This window comes from Doryrhamphus excisus, linkage group LG4, assembly GCF_037039965.1.
Source record: "Doryrhamphus excisus strain RoL-2023G ecotype Guam linkage group LG4, RoL_Dexc_Guam_v1.1, whole genome shotgun sequence".
Classification (NCBI taxonomy): Eukaryota; Metazoa; Chordata; class Actinopteri; order Syngnathiformes; family Syngnathidae; genus Doryrhamphus; species Doryrhamphus excisus.
The window spans coordinates 4979817-4997759 of NC_136360.1; the positions used below are offsets into that span (position 1 = coordinate 4979817).

The 17943-nt window shown below is 38.5% G+C and overlaps 1 long non-coding RNA gene across 1 annotated transcript; it reads left to right on the top strand.

Annotated features, from left to right (window-relative positions):
* The first annotated feature begins 5552 nt into the window (after window positions 1–5552).
* Window positions 5553–12813, top strand: LOC131130107 (uncharacterized). The gene is made up of 3 exons (XR_009129955.2): window positions 5553–5621; window positions 12223–12282; window positions 12520–12813. It is a non-coding gene; the product is annotated as an uncharacterized LOC131130107 (long non-coding RNA).
* Window positions 12814–17943: the final 5130 nt, after the last annotated feature.

The window sequence follows — 17943 nt, forward strand, 5'->3', positions numbered from 1 at the left end:
CTCAAGGAACCTGCAAATACAGGACTGAATGACAACAGGCATGTCATTCTGACATATGTGGTCATAAAGTCATTTGAACATCTCTTGTTGGAGAAGATCGTCACAGGACCCCTGCTGGATCCCCTTCAGTTTGCCTACAGAGTGAACACAATGACACAGTCAACATAAGTCTCACTTCATGCTGGAACATTTTGACAATCCAGAGACCTGTGCAAAAATCCTGTTTGTTGACATTCACTCTGCGTTTCAGACCATCAACCCTGTCCCTGAACTCCTCCAAGCTCAAAGAGGGAGGTGCATGTCACGCAATGTGCAGAGACTGAACTCAAAAGTGAAAATGGCAAATGCAACAAATGCATACCTGGAGAGCAGCAAAGTGTTCTTAAGGGTCAAAATGTGTGTCATGTTTGTAAAATGCCTACATTTGGCAGGGCTGACGACCAGATGCCAATTGAACAACCTGAATCTTGTAACCGTCTTATAGCTATTGGATGCAGTCAGCATCAGTGAGGTCCTTAATTTGGGTTGAGGATCAGCCTGTATTTTCACGGACAAGCCTGTCGAATCCTCAAGCTTAGCGCAGGTGAATTTTATTGAGGTTTCTCTGATTAGGTTGCTGCCCCTGCGACCCGACCTTGGATAAGCGGAAGAAGATGGATGGATGAACATGCCAAAACAGTACTGATGTGTAGTCTGACATTTGCATTATTTTGTTGACTTTGTTTTGGAGACAATCCTTGTGGACACAGGCTTGACGCCACTGATATTCGAAAATGGAATGTGTGAGACCACATGCATGGCTTTGTATGTCAGCATGAGCATTCACACACAGGTGTTATCACACACATGCACGGGAACAAACACTAAAGGGACCTCATACAGTTCATTGGTATTTGTGGCCAAAAACTTCATGTAGTGTTTGGGAATATTTTTGTGTATGGGTATTTTCCCTTAACACATTTGATACCAAAGACGTATTTATACTTTCTTTTTCAAATTGACCACTCGCTCTCAAAGACGTATACTTTTACGTATAATTACAAGAGTGGCACAAACACATGATACAACTCCAAAAAAAAAAAAAAACAGCCACACGGTGGCAGAAGTGTATTTTATAAGAGTTTGGGCTGCCTCCCTCCCATTCAAATACATACTGCACAGCAACCAAGAAGGAGGTGATGCAATTAAGGAAATTTTTAACACGCACACATGTAGTTCAGTGGCAAATGTGAAAATTGTAAATAGTTTACGGTGTTATTGTTGTAAAAAATATATATTATATGAAGGTAACATCACCATTTTTATGTTGTTTATGTTGTGGTATCATTGTTTAGACAGTTTGGCTAAATATACTGAAAATGGCAAAATTTGTGTCAAATTGAAATTTATGCTTAAAATGTATCTTTCTCACAAAACAGCTTGTTTCTCCCTTTGTTGAGAACTGATATTTTGCTTACGCTTACTACTGCTGATTACTAAAAAATGGAAAAAGCTAGAAACAAACCTTTTTTCTGATGAAAGATGATTCTTTTGGTGTATGCCATGTTTTTATACAGCCAGAGAATACAATATTATGTGTGCCTTGAAAAATCATGAAAAAATCAATCAAAATCATCAAAATTGGCCAGTACCGAGAGGGACAGCTTTTGAAAAAGGGCTCTGATTGAAGGAATTCAAGGTTTATCATATTGAAAGCTAATAATCAAATGGTCTTACCTTCGCAATTTGTCTGCAATATTACTGTAATTGTTTTCAATAAAAATTAATGGACAATGAGAAACAAAACCCTGTGTTCTTGGTAATTCAAAATTGCTTATGAATTCAAAATTGCTTGATGGAAAAACTTGTTTTTTGAAAAAGCTTAATTTAGTTTATGTATATACCCAACTAAAATCCCAAACAAGCAAGTGCAAGTGCAGGAAAATTCATTAGAGGCATCAGTGGCTCTTCGCTGTTGTCATGTACAGCGTGCTGCTCTTTTCAACCTCATGTTGACATGCATCAGCAATCAGAGATGCATACCAAACAGCTCCATAATTAAGGTTGAACCAACAAACAGTGGCCAATCAACCCATATTGTACATAAGAAGATGACTTCAGTGATGGTAAGAACACTCTGCAGTCAATAAAATGGCAATAAACCTCAGTAGAAGTCATTAGTATTTGGTTTTAATACGTTTGGTATATTTTTTTTTTTAGGTTTTGTCCTGTGTTTATAAAGGTCATGTCCACATAAACACAAAAAAATCTCCATCAACACAAGTGGAGCCATATAGAAACAGATTCACCAGCTGACAAAAGCTACAGTCATTATAATGCTTCTGTTTCATTATTTGTTTTCATTGTGCGATGTAAGGCAGACACACTAACAAAAACATCACCCCAAGTCATGACTTCATGTTGTGGTCTTAAAAACATTTTGTTTCTACAAATTCACATTATTCGTTTTTATGATTAATGGTCATGTTTTGGGATAGCACCTCTGTAATCATTGTCATTTGAAAATAAAACTAATAGCCAATGCTTTAGGCGCATGGATTGAAGGCCCTGATTAGAAATTAATGACCCATGTGTCCCAGATTGAATAATCAATTTCAATTAATATCAATTTCACAGTGCAGCTGCTTTGTAAGAGTGCCTCTGATCCGCTTTTGTGCTTTTCATTTTTCAAGCTATCGAGGCCATCACTCCCATTGAGGTAGTGCAGTGACCATGCAGAGTACACGCAGGAACTCCAAAGTGCAGAGGGTTCGCTGATATTTATGTTTCTGCCTCTCTCCCACATTTGGCTACAGTTCGATAATGTGAACTTCTTCTGTCCATCATTTCAACTCTGACACAAAATTACGCTTTTTTTTAAAAAAAGATGAAGCCGGATGAGAGAGCTGAGTTTTCCATTTTGGCCTTGAATACATTGCAAAGCCATCCATCATTCAACTCTTATTTGGGTTGACAATCATGAGGTGTGCGCATCTGTGCATGCACATGCATACTGTAGCAAGGTAACAATCTCCCATGAGGCACAAATGATATTTTGAATTCAAATTGAACGGATGGGGAGTTTGCTTCACAAGAAAAGAATTGTGACATCTCAATATGCATGCCCTCACTGGGGAATATACTAAGGCTATTTTTATGACTACAATTATTGCGTTTTGAATGATGAGAATGTTTGAATCCACTGAACCAAAGAAGATGCTTATTAGAGAATTTCAATTTGCATATACAGCAATTCATATTTTGGCAAAGGTGTCAAAGCCCCAAATCAAAAAGGGACCTCAAGTGTATCTTCTGAAATTGCTCCTGGAACACTCAATGAATTTGACAGAACAGTGACATTCTGGGTATCTGACGAAAATAAATCATCGCAAAAGACGTTCAGACCGAGTAGTTCTTCTTGCAGAACTGAAATGGAAAAAATGTCAAATAAAAAAAGCTTGATACTGTATATGAAATTAAAGTTACTACACTATGTACCGATACATACAGCTGTTCCATTCACATGGTGCAAAATGTTGTTCACATGGAATGACACATTCAAACATGACCGGCACTGGGTAAATTGTTAAATAGGCCAAATCCCATCATGGTAAGTACTCAGTGACTAATGAGCTCTTTCCAGTGGAGCCCATACTATGGATTCCCCTTGACAGCTGAGGGTTGTTCTCAGCTCAAGTTTCCCTAAAGTAATGTTACTATTGAATTTTTATAGCACATGAAGAGATGTTTGATGGATCAGAATCTGTAGTAAATGACACGGGATAGCCTGACAGATTCCCTGTCACCTGCTCTCTGAAAAGCAAGCCAGGAAGTCTTTCATGGAAAATACCTCTGACAAGTCAAATCATCATCAAAACAAGTCATACAACTGTTGTGCACCAAGAGGAGGCTATCTGGAGAGTGAATCATTCATTCATTCATTCATTCATTTTCTACCGCTTATCCTCACTGGGGTCGCGTGGGGTGCTGGAGCCTATCCCAGCTGACTTCAAGCAAGAGGCGGGGTACACCCTGGACTGGTCGCCAGCCAATCACAGGGCACATATAGACAAACAACCATTCACATTCACATTCATACCTATTGACAATTTGTAGTGACCAATTAACCTAGCATGTTTTTGGAATGAATAGAAAATAGAAAAATAGAAACAAAACATTTTTGTTTTTGCTTCCATCTTTCAAATTTGGTTTACGTATACAAATGGTCTATTTCTCTCAAATATTGCTCACAAATCTAAAGCTGTGTTTGTGAGCACTTCTCCTTTGCCGTGATAATCCATCCCCCTTACAGATATCATAGCAGCATATCAAGATGCTGGGACCGTTATAATGTTGCAACATGAGGTGATGGTTGTGGATGAATGGCATAACAATCGGTCTCAGGATCTCGTCACGGTACCTCTGGGCATTCAAAATGCCATCAATAAAATGCACCTGTGTTTTTTTGTGCATAGCACACACCTGCCCATACCATAATCCAATGTTTTGTCAGAGCCAGCAAGGCCTTCTCTGTTGGCCTAAACTCTACCAGAATCACTGACCTACATTTCAAATTTTAATTCTTATATTTACCATCATTAATATATACTGATTAATTACCTTACAGAATACTACAATAAGTAGCCATCACATCTAGGGAATAAATGTGACCTTTGTTTTGTTTTTTATTCAAGTAAACAGTCTGCTCTAGTCACTGTAGTACTTAGGACAATAAAAGCTGTATATGATTATTTCAGTCTAATCAAGGCAAATATTTAGCTGCATATTACAGTGCAATCAGCAACAACAAAAAAATCATGACAATTCTAGATATTATCAGTCAGTCACAATGAGGTAACTCAAATACTAATGGAACATTCCCTTCGTTCCCTTCAGTGCCTTTGTTGCTCCTTGTTATAGCTTTGGGCCACTGTGGTCTTCTTGTGAGCAGGGGGACTGTGAACTACACATAACCTTGAAGTGTCCCACAAGCATTGAGACAGAATCACTATGCAAAGCTCCCGGGAGTCTGCTCTGTTGATGACCCTGAGCTGTGAATAGGTTGACTTTCCCTGCAAGGAGCATTTCCCTTTTTCCCCATTTCCTCACAAACTCCTTAGAGTGAGAATGATTTTGCCTGCTAAATTGATTCACCAAATTGTCAGGCAACTGAAGACAAAGTTTCAGTGTTTCAGAGTTTGGTTCATTGTTTGTTTCTCTTCGGGGGCTCTTGCCTCCTCCAGCAAATAAATAAGTTGCAAGTTGGTATGTTGAACGTAAGTTTAGATGGGTTTTATGACGTTAAATGTGTCTTATAATTATGTCTAATACTGATGTTAGCTAGAATTAACATACTAACTAGTTTGTGTAGTGCAGGGTACAACAATACATGTATCTGTATCGAACCTTTTGATACAGTGGTCTCAATTTGATACCGTTATGAATCAAACAATACTGAAGACCAATTCACAAATGTCACATGACATCAATCAGCTGGCATCAAAGCTGACATCATGAAATCCCCCTCAGGTGAAAGCAATCAACAACTGCTGTTGTGGCTGGCAACAGATGGCGTCTCAAGCAGCATGCAATACTGCATTTTTCATCTTGATTATCCAAATTCCGGATCAAATAACTCAGCGGTAAGATACATTTACATACAATTTAAAGCCCTCATTCCATTTTCAGTGGCTGGTTCTGTGCCGTGCACACTTCATTAAGGAAATGCGGTTTTGTACGTTTTACTTGTTAATGTTTTGATTATTTATGATAAATTGAAATACATATTTTATGGCTTAAAGTTTTGAGTTTTGCCTTGACAGTAGCTGTATTGTAATTTCAATAACTGTTTTTGTTTATTTTTTAATTGTAATGTTTAATAGCAAACTAGTGTACTGTGGAAATGAACTATGGGAATAATGAATGCAACGTAATTTGATGCTATTGAATCTATGAACACAACTATTGACAAATTATGTGTCATTATCTGTATTGTTTAACTGAATTGTGATGTATGTTTTATTCATTTTCTTATTTTGACATGTTTTTTTATGTGAGTCAAATTTCTAAATGTACACAGCAGAAAATGAGGCAGACAGAGCTGCACCAGATACCAGTAACATCGATGCAATCACCCAATGTACGTACTCCCAACACTGTAAGTTAAATGTACAGAGTATAGCCACAACAAACAGTTATGTATTGTATGCAGGGCCAGGACCACGGACAGCACCCAACACACACATTCAAAATACCACTTAAGATTAAGGAGAGGAGCACAAACCTAGTACGACATGAAATGACCTCAACATGCACTCAAATATGACGGCAAAAAATCTGAGCAAAATGGCACCTACATGTGCTGTTCTTCCATGTGGAAATACTTAATTTCAGAAAAAGTTATTACAGACGCAAGCACAGAGGAAGGTGGCTGCTGAACCCATCGCTCTCATCAGCAGAGCCGAGTCTAAACACGTGTATACTTATAAGTTAGTTATAAGTTATATAAGTTATAAGTTAGTGTTAGAAGTTTAAATAGTTAGTTAAATAGTCTAAAATGCTTATGAAAGTGGGAAATGCACAAAGAATTGCCTCAAAAAGTGTTTGTATGACAGCAAAAAAAAATGTTTGTGAACAAGACTTATGAATCAACTGATCTTAAACGAGAAATAGCGTCAAAACATCTATTACACTTTTGCAGAACATTGCTGGGAAACAAAGAAACAACTAAAAACATTGAAACAGTGAGGCAAAACATTACCCAAATCGCAACATGACATTGAAACAATGGAGAATCTATGTTTAATTTTCAACATTAAATTGTTGAGTCAACATCAGAGTTCAATGTTAATTTATCATCAGTTTACACCCACTGCCAAAAATGAAACAACACTGATTTCATAACCATAGATCAACATAATTTAAAATGTATTTTAACTAATCTGATCACGGAAATGTGGAAATTTCAACAACATGAATAAAAATCAATGTGGTGTCAATGATATTTCAATGATAAGAACTAGGGTTCATTTCATGGTGTTTGATAACAGCATTTCATTCAAATCCTGCTTTATCTACGGTGAAGATGTCATAGGCTTGAAAGGTACAGTATATTCATTGCCACACCTAACCCCTCCTGCCGGGTCTGGCACCAAGCCACTTCTGTACTGCTTGAGCAAAAGCATAAACATTAATAGCAGTGCCAAGTTGTTGTATCTGAAACAAATACACAAAATGTAAATTAAACATAAAAATGTTGTATACTTTCAACTTCCTGGTAGTGAAATTACATTAAACTGGAAATGAAAAATCCAAAGCTAAACTTGTAGGATGACTTGCGGATCAAACTAGATGCCTGGAAACAATGTGTCTCCATATTTTGTAGATGGAGAAAGTCTGAAGTCTTCAGTGGCTCATTGCAGAAATAATATAAAGTTCACAGCGTGTGTCAATGCAGACATCTGCTTATTTGCACATAGTCTTTCCTTGACTCACTTTTGGATACATTGTTGCAATTGCAATGTTTAAATTTAACAAGATGCAATGTTTCGGTCAAAGTATATGTTTCGGATGCAGCAATGAAGAAACTTTGCTATGCACGTCAAAAAATGTTGATATGCAAACCACTTTAGTCTGTGCCTCATGCCCCACGAAGTGACATCACCCTTGCTGGTACGCTTTTCAGAATCACCCATATACGGTATTTTCAGATTTAACATTTTCTAAAGACAAGACTATGCTGGAACCATGCCAATGTTTTATGCACTTCAAGTAAACACAAACTGTTGCTGCTGGCTTTTTCTCTCCCTCTGTGAGCAGGGACAGGAGCGATAGGAATAATTTGGGGGTTTTTTTGTGCTTCGATGATGGTGGCACATTCTACGGCCAGACGTTTCATTGCAGTCTGACTGCAGAAGGCCATAACGTAGCCTTAAATCTTGGACGGGTCATTATATTCATGGTCTCAAGGAGACAAAAACCCTCACTAAGCATCCTTGTAAGGTTGATACACAGCTGGAGGGATATCTCGTCCTGAACCCGGGGTTGTTTTCTACTGACTGTGTACCACAGCATGCAGATGAGCGGAAGGGTTTTGGACCCTGACAATCTCTGCTCTTTGGAAAGTTCAGTGGTGACCATGTATAATGGAGAAAACGCCCCTAAACATTTTTTCAAAACTGGCTCTCTGTCCTCATAGTCCAAGTGCTGCATGGTGTAGGTGCTGTTCCACCTGGTGCCCACCGCCTGCAGGAGCTTTAGATGTGTCTACCCATCTGCTGATGCATTTAGCATGGGTTGCTCGTTTGCCTGACCTGAAATAGCTTAATAAAAGGGTGCATACAAAAAAAATCAATCCGATGTAGATCAATGTATGTTATGGTGTCTGAACAAAACATGTGCATCATAGCTTTGTATGTGCATATTCAACATCTTTCTACATAAAATCATGTTTTTCCGCAGCATCAGTGATGAGGCCATCAGGGCCCTCTTCATCTCAGAGATATTTTCTTCTGAGCATTGATTTAAATTGATGTCCACATATCACTCATGAGATGAACTCATGCGGCCTTCTCCATTTCTTTTTGCTTTCCCCTTTTCTTTCTTAAATTTTTCATCCTCCCCGGGTCCAACAAACTTACAAACTGCCTGAAGCCAAAATCATCCATGAAGGAAAAGGGCTGTGAGTCCTTGATGATCACGTTTACAAAAGCAGCTTCAACCAGTTGCTGTATGGTCTGAGGAGGCTCTGTTTGTGGTCCCTTCAACGCATTTTATTGTATATACGTGCATATATTATATAAACGGAATTGACATTATTTTGCAAGTAGGCTTCAATGTATAAATGAGCCTCCCATTTCATCATTAGTTTGCTAGAGGACAAAGCACTAACCAGCAAAATTGTAATATACTACTCACAAAAAGTTAGGGATATGCACAAGTGTTGCATGGTGTTACAGCATATTCAACATGGTGGACATATGTGTTAAAAATAGTTTGATTAAATTCACCTGTAAAGGTTATACAGTAGTACAGTTTAGGTTCATCCTGAAATGCATCTGAAATAACCCTACGTTCTTGTAACACGGATAATATATAAAACATGCACAAAACTGAAATAGGCTGTTCATCACCTGATCAAAAGTTTAAGACCACAGCCTTTAAAAGCCGAAATCTTGGCAAAAATGTGGATTCAATGGCATTTCTGTCATTCACACTGTCATGACCTTTTGATGGCAAATGCAAAAAATACTTTCTCTCTTTGAACACAGTTGGCTTGTTGAGCTGCATAAGCAAGGCCTCTCGTGGTGCATTTCTGCTGAGGTTGGATGCAGTAAGAGAGTTATTTTAAACTCTCTTATTTTAAACTTAAAGGACAAGGTTTTATTAAGTTTTTAAAAACTTAAAAATATGCAGAAGTATACATTCATTCATTCATTTTCTACCTCTTATCCTCACAAGGGTTGCAGGGGGTGCTGGAGCCTATCCCAGCTGTCTTCACGCGAAAGACGGGTTACACCCTGGACTGGTTGCCAGCCAATCACAGGGCACATATAGACAAACAACCATTCACACTCACATTCATACCTATGGACAATTTGGAGTCACCAATTAACCTAGCATGGTTTTGGAATGTGGGAGGAAACCGGAGTACCCGGAGAAAACCCACGCATGCATGGGGAAAACATGCAAACTCCACACAGAGATGCTAGCGTGGGGAATCGAACATGGGTCTCCAAGCTGTGTGGCCTGTGCGCTAAACACTCACGCACAGTGCAGCCTGACGTAACACTCCTGGTCTATATCATCCATATTTCTGTTTTATATGTCTTATTTATTTATTTTATTTATTTATGTCTACTATATTGTGTAAAAGTGTAAACATGACTATAAGGGCATTATTTTGTGACTAGAGGGCTTCTCTAATGTAAAAAAACATATTTAGAAACAGGGATTTGATGCTCTAATATGAAAATATTTGTTTCATAAATAAGGCATCTTACTTACGAAATTCACTTATCACTTGGGATTAGTGGACATACATAAAACACGCACATGCAGACACACATGTATATAATGTTTGCACATGTGTGTATGTATTTAGAATATAATGCACAGTATACTTATGGAACTACTTGCAAAATATTGGGACCACAGGAATAACAAAAACGATGAAACAGTAAGCCTTTTGTATAATACATTACTTTTCCTCTGAAAAGTAAACAAATAACAATATTAACGTGTTACATAAACATTGCACGTATGAAAAATAAGTTATTTCAACCAACAGAATTTTATTCAGGCTATACACTTCAAAAAGATAGATGGACCATTTTGTTTGTATATGAATGCCTCCCAGTTTTCCATTCGTCAATGTCTTATATCGGGAGTTAATGAGAGTTAAACAAGACATAGTTAGGGGATGACAACTGCTGTGTGAAAAGTCAATTGTGTTGCAAAAGTTTTGCCAAAGACAACAAAGTTTTGTCTGTGCAAAATGTACTTCCCACATTCCCATCTGCTGTGAAGTACCAGTTCTACCAGCATGACATGTGACCCACTTAAAAGCTTTAACATGAATGATGACTAAAAAAGGTTTCATGTTTTCACTCAGCATCACCAGCTTGTTTGCAATGAATTCTTGACATAGCATCCTTTTGGGCCCTGGCGGGTTGTGTTCTGTGCTCTTTTATATTACGCTGACCTCTGTAGCTTGCATCCCAATATTACCTTGACATCTGCTGGCCGGGTTTCAAAAAGCTAATTAATCCCAGATGACCTAAAGTTTGTCTGTCTGTTCTAAAAGCAGCTCTGATCTGGGGGTAAAGGTGCACTATAGGTCAAATCACAACTCCCATATGAGTTTTTCTTGGTAACTGGTATAAGGGGCCATTCTTGACCATCTCTTTGGGAAGTCAAACAAAATTGTGTCAAATATTTAAGTGGGCAGATGACTCTTTTTCTTTTTAACCTATTTTCCACAAATGTCAAATATAATTAGCATCCTTGCGGAGAATCATCCACTGCAGCAAGAGCCTGCAACATATATACAGTACATCCAGAAATTATTCACAGCACTTCATATTCCTATTGTTTTTATTTCACTACATGAAGACAATGTGGAATTTTTGCAAGATATTTTTACAAAAAAACTGATTTCCACAAAATCATAAAATCACATGCACAGGTATTCACAGTAGTTGTTTTTAAAGTGGAGCTATTATGCTCATTTTTCAAACCTTTGTATTTGGTTGGACACATATAGAGCAGCTGCACACAATAACCTGCACAGAAAACTTTCTAGTTCTTCCAGAATCTGCACCTATTCCCGCTGTATTTCCTTAGATTTGTGCTTCCTGCCAAAACAGTCTAATTTATTCCACCCACAGCATGCCTTTGGGCAAACCCTCTCCGCTGTGATTGGTCACATTCCCAAACTATTTCCTGACTACGCTGAACAACACTTTATAATTTAGTGGTTATGTAAGTGTATAATAAATGAATCTTTGAAGAGCTAATTGAAAAGTGTGTAGGAGCTACCGGCTGGACTTGGTAGACCTTGTAATTGTTGCAGTAAATAGCTACGTTTTGTAAGAGTGCGAATTTAAGTTTGCTAAATTCTTCTTTATTTTGAAGTTGAAAGATGCTTTTATTTTGTTGCTATGTAATTTTTTTTGCAATTCACTCAGAGAAGAAAAGATGGGCTTTCAAGCTACGTGTGGTGCTGCCTATTTCATTTCATTTAGCATGCAGCTAACGAGTTTTCATGGTGGATTTGGAGAACAAGCTTTGAATAAACCCGTTGCAAAAAAGCCACTTGTCTCTGTAAATGTTTGGAAGGAGTTAGAGTTAGACACCGTCCTCGATTGATCTTGAGTTGATTGATGATTAGCGCCTCTGCGCTGTATATCAGTCTAGCCTTTTCCAGCCACTGGTATGTTTTCCCTATGTCAGCCACGTTTTCAATTTGTAGGTGGTACATTCCATGCAGGGGCTTGTCTATTCATGACAATCCAGCAGGCTCCTCCTCTTACTGGGCTTTTGTTGCCTAAGGTATTCGCAGGTCATTTTTTGGGGACATCTTCTTGCACGCCTTTTGTTTATTCTTTGACAAATGAACCTTTCTCCTTGACTTTCTTGATGATGTGATCAATTGCAGAGGTACAATCTTACTAGCAGCAATATACTTGCCTGTGAAGCCCTTTTTTGTGGCAAGCAATGATGAGTGCACATGTTTCCTTGCAGATAACCATCGTTAACAGAAGAAGGACAAAGGCAGAGTCATCTTCAACCAATCATGAACATGTCAGTACCTTTTGTGGCAGGGCTGAAATGCACTGATTTTATTAATTAAATTTGATTTCATCACAAAGAGGGACTTTGCAATGAATTGCTATTCATCTTATCGCTATTCATAATATTCTGGAGAATATGACTGCACTTGAAAAGGCAGAGGCGTCAGGTTGACATTTTTAAATGCGTGCAAAAAGCTGCTACAGATGTTCTACCAGAGTATGGTAGCCAGTGCCTTCCTGTATGCAGTACTGTGCTGGTGGAGGAGCCTGAAGGAGGAAGACACCACACGCCTGGCTCTGTCATTGGCACTGAGCTGGACAGCCTGATATCTGTGGCAGAGCAAAGGACACGGAGGAGGCTCCTTTCCATCATGGACAACCAGCATCATCCAATTCACAACATCATCCCGCAACAGAAGAGCAGTTTCAATGGCAGATTACCATCACTGCCTTGCTCCACCGAAGCATTGAGCAGATCATTCCTCCCCCACGCCATTCGGCTTTTCAACACAGCAGAGAGGAGCGATAAAAAGATACACAAGACTGGACTTATTATATTTATGAATTATCATTATTGTTATTATGTGAGCAATATTGAATTGCAAATTTGACTTGATTCCGAATTTATTTATTATTTATATTTGGTGGTTTTATATTGTGATGAAGTGATTAAGTTCATTATGATATTTTGCAGAGATGCTGGAATAAAGCATCTGTCTATCTATGTAAATCGTATCTATGTAAATATCTATGTAAATTGTAATCATAAAACCTTTTGCAGGTGGCACGGCGGTGAGTGGTTAGCGCACAGACCTCACAGCTAGGAGACCAGGGTTCAATTCCACCCTCTGTGTGGAGTTTGCATGTTTTCCACGTGCATGCGTGGGTTTTCTCTGGGTACTCCGGTTTCCTCCCACATTCCCAAAAAATTGGCGACTCCAAATTGTCCATAGGTATGAATGTGAGTGTGAATGGTTGTTTGTCTATATGTGCCCTGTGATTGGCTGGCGACCAGTCCAGGGTGTACCCCACCTCTCACCCAAGGACAGCTGGGATAGGCTCCAGCACCCCCGCGACCCCCGTGAGGAAAAAGCGGTAGAAAATTAATGAATGAATGAATGAATGAATGCATGAAAACCTTTTGCTTGTTCCCAAAGTCAGCTGGGACAGGCTCCAACATACCCACGACCCTAGGGAGGATAAGCAGCATTGAAAATGGATGGATGGATATTATGAAGTGATCTTACCCTTCTTTTCTGTAAAGCACTTTGAATTACCTTTTGTACGAATGGTGCTCGATAAATAAACGTGCCTTGCCTTATTCAAAAGGGGTTGGTAAACCCTATCAGGACCTTATGTCCCCATTTAGTCCTGAAATCTTCATAAGGGAATCTTTAGCTAGGAGCCTTCAACTGGAACAAGACAGTGACAGTGTCATTAGTCTTATGAGGCTACATAAATCAGCTGGACGTGGTCTTTCACTGAGCTTGGAATAGCTATTTGGAAAAAAAATAGCAGGTGATTGAGGGCCTGTGACTTGTTGAGTCGCATACACTATGGACACTTCCAAATCAAGAATGTAATAATCTGTTGTGTTTTGTTATCTTCAGCAATTCATTGTAAGAGATGTTTATGTTGGAGAAAAAGTTTTTATTGGAGGAGTGCACTTTTATGTACAGTGCACTGAAAATACTGAATATTTGTATTTTTTTCTTTTATATTATGTTTAATATTTGCATAACATAATACATTTTGCATGTACCTATGTCTTCCAATATCTCAGTGCACTGGTAATTCTGTAGTAATCTCTTAGTCAGTAATAAATAGTGCAATGTTATTCTCAAGCTTGAGCACGTTCTAGCAATTTGTGTTTCTGAAAATTAAGTCAAATTAAGCTGAAATGTTTAATGTTGCATCAATGGGTTTTCTAATGAAGGCATCAATTTCAATGGTTTATTACATAATGTACTAAATTGTAAATGGTATTTCACTTGTACAGCACTTTTCCACCACCAAGGCACTTTGACACTGTTAATACATTTACCCACTGATGAGGCAGCATCAGGGGCAACTGGGGGGGTCACTATCTTGCCCAAAGATACTTTGACATGTTCAGATGACATGTTCATCCAGAATTTTTACATTTGCAATACCTTTTGCAATAGCCATTCCAAAATGAAATCCAAAAAGTAGACATGCTCACTAAAAACATTGACATTTTAATTTGACAAATATCTGAAATGGGCCTGACGTAGAAAAAGTAGAAGACTTCAGCTCATGAAAAAAACACTTTATATTTTTGTTGATATGTATATATACACACATATATATATATATACGTATATATATACACATATATATATATATATATATATATATACACACACACACACACATATATATATATATATATTTGTCAGATGGTATTGATCAAGTTTTAAGTCAACTTAAATAAAAGTATGTTTCAAAATAAAATAATTCATTTGACCTCTTGTTAAAATTCTGAATGCATATCCAATGGTCTACTATTTGTTCACAAATTGCATCAGATATTCATATTGCCATTTTCATCCACCAAACATGTTTTCCTGATATTGCGTAAACCTAATTTAAACAATGGTAGCCTAAATTCTCGCGGGAAAGTGCTATGCTGCAACGGATGTTAAGATACTACTTGTTTTGGAGAAGTGGGAATTCCTCAAGACATTTGAAAATGTATTGCTATACTATTCAAGCAGAGTGCTTCGGGCAAAATTAGGTTTTTCTGAGTGATGTTTGCAAGGAATTCTGTGGGGACCAGAAACCCTTTCAGTTTGTCATTGCACATAAGAGTGTGCTCAGCTGCAACACTTAGGGAAATTGCAATGTTGCTGTCTGTATACAAAATCCACCTCTGATAAAAGGACAATCATTGGGTAAAAACAGGAAAAGTTTCATTATCAGACAAGGATAAATGGGCTGTAAAAATATTTTCTGGCAATAATTCTGTCAGTGGCCACAAATGTTCTTTAAAAAGCAAACAATACTTAACAGTAACAGCATTACAGAATTTAGTTACAGTGAAGAAAATAAGTATTTGAACACCCTGCTATTTTGCTATTTCTCCCACTTAGAAATCATGGAGGGGTCTGAAATTTTCATCGTAGGTGCATGTCCACTGTGAGAGAGATAAACTAAAAAGAAAAATCCAGAAATCACAATGCATGATTTTTTAACAATTTATTTGTGTGATACAGCTGCAAATAAGTATTTGAACACCTGAGAAAATGAATGTTAATATTTGGTACAGTAGCCTTTGTTTGCTATTACAGAGGTCAAACGTTTCCTGTAGTTTTTCACCAGGTTTGCACACACTGCAGGAGGGATCTTGGCCCACTCCTCCACACAGATCTTCTCTAGATCAGTCAGGTTTCTGGGCTGTCGCTGAGAAACACGGAGTTTGAGCTCCCTCCAAAGATTTTCGATTGGGTTCAGGTCTGGAGACTGGCTGGGCCATGCTAGAACCTTGATATGCTTCTTACGGAGCCACTCCTTGGTTTTCCTGGCTGTGTGCTTCGGGTCGTTGTCGTGTTGGAAGACCCAGCCACGACCCATCTTCAATGCTCTGACAGAGGGAAGGAGGTTGTTCCCCAAAATCTCACAATACACGGCCCCAGTCATCCTCTCTTTAATGCAGTGCACTCGTCCTGTCCCATGTGCAGAAAAACACCCCCAAAGCATGATGCTACCACCCCCATGCTTCACAGTAGGGATGGTGTTCTTCGGATTGTACTCTTCATTCTTCTTCCTCCAAACACGCTTATTGGAATTATGACCAAAAAGTTCTATTTTGGTCTCATCGGACCATAAAACTTTCTCCCATGACTCCTCTGTATCATCCAAATGGTCATATGCAAACTTAAGACGGGCCTTGACATGTGCTGGTTTAAGCAGGGGAACCTTTCGTGCCATGCATGATTTCACATCATGACGTCTTAGTGTATTACCTACAGTAACCTTGGAAACGGTGGTCCCAGCTCTTTTCAGGTCATTGACCAAGTCCTGTCGTGTAGTTCTGGGCTGATTCCTCACCTTTCTTAAAATCATTGAGACCCCACGAGGTGATATCTTGCATGGGGCTCCACTCCGATTGAGATTGACCGTCATGTTTAGCTTCTTCCATTTTCTAATGATAGCTCCAACAGTGGACCTTTTTTCACCAAGCTGCTTGGTAATTGCTCCGTAGCCCTTTCCAGCCTTGTGGAGGTGTACAATTTTGTCTCTGGTGTCTTTGGACAGCTCTTTGGTCTTCGCCATGTTACAAGTTAAAGTCTTACTGATTGTATGGGGTGGACAGGTGTCTTTATGCAGCTAACGACCTCAAACAGGTGCATCTGATTCAGGATGATACATGGAGTGCAGGTGGACTTCTAATGGGCAGACTAACAGGTCTTTCAGGGTCAGAATTCTAGATGATACACAGGTGTTCAAATACTTATTTGCAGCTGTATCACACAAATAAATTGTTAAAAAATCATGCATTGTGATTTCTGGATTTTTCTTTTTAGTTTATCTCTCTCACAGTGGACATGCACCTACGATGAAAATTTCAGACCCCTCCATGATTTCTAAGTGGGAGAAATAGCAAAATAGCAGGGTGTTCAAATACTTATTTTCTTCACTGTAAGTGTGATAATCACATGTGAGATTATTAATACAAAATCAACATGCATTTGAATGGATAATGAATGAATAATGTTCTCATAAATGACAAATTTCACCATCATGCCACGAGAAGATGATACCATGCATTTTAAAGATGATAAACATAACTTTCTCAATTTTCCATGTGTTGACTTAGCCTGTGACAAAGGACAGACCTCATTTTCTTTCCTGTCAAACTTACATTTACACTCCTTGTTGTATGTGAGTGTAAATGCGCATACAAATCAGTGACATATGGTGAGGTACAGACTCTTTTGGAATTTTTGTTGTTAACACAGATTGCTCATTAAGATAAAAAAAAGACAAAACAATACTTTTGTTGAATTTATAGATTTTTTTCATATATTGTAAGCCCAGTTTATGCGATTAAGCCAAGAGGAGAGACTCAATGTAGCCTCATCCCAGATCTTCCCAACTTGGATCATCATACATACACTACAGAGAGAAAATACATAACATAAGACAGTTCATGTGAGTGGCCAATGTAAACGGTGGATGATTACAAATAAATGGGAAGAGTACTTACAGTAAACATTTGAGACTACTTCATGAAGAAAGACTGCATGGCCAGACATCAACATTGTGATTTCTAAAACACAAATTGACGAGAGAATGCACACATCTGCATGCATATTGAAGAGCTTGTGAGCTTGTGAAATTATGCATTCATAAAGTCACTTCCGGTGTAAGGAAAAGGTGTCCAGTTAAAAAGCTCTGCTCTAGCTATCAGTGGTTTTGGGTTATTTCACACATTTTAGGTCTACAGTTCTTTATCATGAGAGCAGGATGATGTATTGACAAATGTCAGTCGTGAGGCACGGATTCGCTGAAATAAGTTAACTGCCGCAACTGGCAAATTGGTTGCTTAGCAACGTGCCATGCAAATACCCCCCCCCCCCCCACATACACACACCCAAATCTCAACCTCTCAGATAAGTCCATCCTCCACAGTGGAAAAACCTGGGGA